This window comes from Echinops telfairi, unplaced genomic scaffold, assembly GCF_000313985.2.
Source record: "Echinops telfairi isolate 266 unplaced genomic scaffold, ASM31398v2 ScPeMD7_5;HRSCAF=22, whole genome shotgun sequence".
Classification (NCBI taxonomy): domain Eukaryota; kingdom Metazoa; phylum Chordata; class Mammalia; order Afrosoricida; family Tenrecidae; genus Echinops; species Echinops telfairi.
This window is the reverse complement of record NW_022103901.1, coordinates 30,729,713-30,733,143: the sequence shown is the minus strand read 5'-3', so window position 1 is coordinate 30,733,143 and position 3,431 is coordinate 30,729,713.

Genomic DNA, 3,431 nt, shown 5'->3' with positions numbered 1-3,431 from the left:
CCCGTGAGCAGATTGCCCAAACTTCTCCTGGACCCTGATAGGCCTCTCCCCAAGAGGGGCAGCCCTCTCCATCAGGGCTGCTGGGATGTCTTAGGGCACCCCCACAAGAAGCCCCCTGCCAGGGGTCCCTCACGCCGAGAGTCTCCACGTTCTTATCTGGGGCTGGGGGCCCTGTTGTGCTTGCTGGCCAACCCCGAGAGGTGACAGCTGGCCCCAGATCCTGTGATCTGTGCAGACAGCTCACCTACTGGCAGAGTCCACAGTTCAAGCGATTAGCTGGCTCTGGGGTTCAGGGGTCGGAGGGAGCCCAGCGTCTGGAAGAGAGGGGCTGGCCCAACACCCTTTTCAAGGGAGTCTCTGGGTGGGGAGTCCCTGCTGTCTCCCCCTTGCAGAGAAGGGAATCCAAATCCTGGAGCAGCAAGAGGTTCTGTCCAGGGTCCCTGCTAAGGGTGTGGCGGCGGAACACCGTGACAGGAGCAGTTCTGCCTCCCCAGAACAATCCTTCCCCTACCAGGCTGGGTCCCTTGTTCCCACGACTGTCCCTCCCTCAGCTTCCAGCCAGGCCCCTAGACCTCATTTCCTGCCCTCCGCCCCCCCCACCACTTACCCCTCTTCCACACACACACCACACTGCTCAACCTGGTGTGGGTGTCCCAGCCCTGTGAGGCTGTGGCTGGCCCAGGGTCTCAGCTGGAGACTCAGCAGCTGCCGCCCACTGGCCTCAGAACTCCCAGGAAATGGGCAAACCCTCCTTCTGCCACTGCTGCCAGGACTGCCTGCGGCGTGGGGCTAGTGAGGAGTTGTGGGGTGCTGAGGGCTGTGGGTAGGGCGTCTGGGAGGGATGACTGTGGAGGGGAGGGGCAGACAGGAAGGCTAGAGCGAGCTGGTGGCCAGGCAGGACAGGGCAGTGAGGGGCAGCGGAGAAAAGGCTTGTCTGCACCACCTTCACATTTAGGTGAGTCTATGTTTCCAGTTCCTTTTGCAAATGGTGAGCTCTGGGCTCCTGCTTCCCCCCCCCTCCCTGCCTCTTGCCTTCCAGCCATCAGCGTCTTCCATCATCGTGCCTCACGGTTCTTCCATTTGCCATCTGTCTCATCCTCGGGGGAGGGGACAGGAACCAGCTTGTCTTGGTCACTGCCGTATGCCCAGCAGCCAGCTCCGAGTCTCAGTAAGCACTTAGTAAGCCATCAAGGGGAACAGTGACTGAGAGACCCGCGCCTCCATTCAGGTGGACACCTTGCTGCCAGGATCTCTGCTGTGAACCCAAGGGGAAGCATTTGCATGGGGCTTTGGTGGGTGCGCAGGAACTCTACAGCAGAGCGGGCAGAGAAGTTTTGCCCAAGTGGAGGGAGGCAATCTGGAGAGGGTCAGAGAGTGCCAACTGAGATGGGTCGTTCAACTAAAAGGCCAAAGAATGGCCCAGTTTATTGGGAGCCATGGGAGATGGCCTGTTGGCAAAGGGAGGAGGGGGCTAGATTATAAGGGGAAGTTGGATGTCATGTCTTTCCCACTCACTGCCATCCAGTCAATGTTGACTTATGGAGACCCTATCGAATAGGGTCGAACTGCCCCTGTGGGTTTCTGAGACTATAACTCTTTATGGGAGTAGAAAGCCTCGTCTTTCTCCTGAGGAGCAGCTGGTGGTTTCCAACTGCTGACCTTGCAGTCCAACTAGTAACCACTATACCACTGGGGCTCTTACTGCATCCAACTTAATTCCAGCTCATCCTGATCCTACAGGGCAGAGTAGAACTGCTCCCTAGTGTTTCCAAGGCTGCAAATCTGTATGGAAACAAACACCCTCATCTTCCTCCCACTGATAGGGCTGATGGATTTGAACTACCTACCTTTTGGTTAGTGTACCAACAAGGTGATCAGGGCAGAGGAAGCACGCAGAAGGGAAGAAGAGTGAGCGTGCCTGGGACAGAAGCAGGGAGGTGGTCTTATTAGAGGTGGCCCAGGAAGTCCCCTCCCCTCCCCTTGAGTCTAGACAGAACTATATTCTTGGTCCCATCCACAGGGCAAGTGGAGATGACTTCGGAGACTGGCAGCTCCCACTCCTGGGACTTCTCAGCACATTTTGAGGAAGCCCACAGCGTCCCATGGAGAGGAGCTGGTTCCCAGACGCGTGCATGGAGAAGCCCTCAAAGACATGGATGCTCCAGCCCCAGGGGACACCCTCCTGAGCGGACATAAGCTGTCCCCACTGATCTGAGAAGAGGCTGCAGCGAGAAGAGGAAGAGACCCCGTTTGGTGGAGAAGGCCGGGGAGATGGACTTGGCCAAACCTGGGATGTCCTGATTCTTGGGGTCTTCAGATCTGGCGAGGAAAGGACCCCACAGGGCAGGGTGTGTCCTCAGGGTCCGGAGCTGAGGGGGTGCTAAGGATCTGAGGAGAAGAGGGCTCTGAGAAAGTTCATCCCCTCTTGCTCAGGGCTGCCCATGCTGGGTAGGGGAAGAGCAACATGTACCCAGGACCTGGCCTGACCAGGGACAGGGTGACCCAGGCCCTCTCCCTCTGTCACTCATGACACACCCGTGGCCTGCAGCCAGCACTCCGATGCTGCCTTGTCCTCCTGGGTATCTGACCACTGTGGCCAGGAGTCCCCAGTTGTGGGGGCAGCCTCTTTCTGGCCCCCATTGTCCCACCCCACCAGCTTTACTCCAGACTCCTCCCCATCCAGATGGGAAGGGAATGAAGGTCCCTCTCAGCCTTCCAGGATCTGCTCAGAGCCCCCTCCTCCAGGAAGCCTTCCTCATTCCTTGGACACTCCATGCCGCTCTTGATTGTCCTCGTTGGGCTGGGCTGGACACTGGGAGCATCCCCAAAGTGGCCTCATCCTACCCTTCTGCACCCCCAAACCAGAGGGAGAGCTCTGGGCCCAGTAGTAGAACGCTGGGCTGGGCCCCAGAGGTTTGAGCAGTGGGGAGGCGGGGAGGGAGTAGCCTTGTCCCCATCGTTCAGGCCTTGGGGACAGAGACCCCACTGGGGGTGGTGCCCTGCTGGCAGGGTCCTAGGATCACTGTGCGACACCTCCCAGCATGCGCAGCGTCCCCTCTCTGGGCCAGCTTCCCCCTCCAGAATGAGGGGGCGGGGGAGCTGATCTCCCAGGTCCCTCCCAGCTCCAACACCTTCTGTTCTCTGCAAGCCAGTGTTGTCATGGAGACAGCGGAGGAGGTGCTGCTCAGCCCTGACAGCACCCCAAGGAAGCAGATGAGGTGCCCTGGAAGCAAGTGACACTCACAGTGGCACTCCCCCAGGTGTCCCGGTGTGAAAGGGGGTCACATGGAGGGTCCTGCTTCCCAGGGGACACATCCAGCTGCACCTCTTGGGTGACTGGATAAAGGAAGAACTGTCCAGTGGGCCCATCAGGGCCAAGAGCCATTTCACCACAGGCGTGCCCCCCATCTCCTCGCCACTGCCCATGGTGA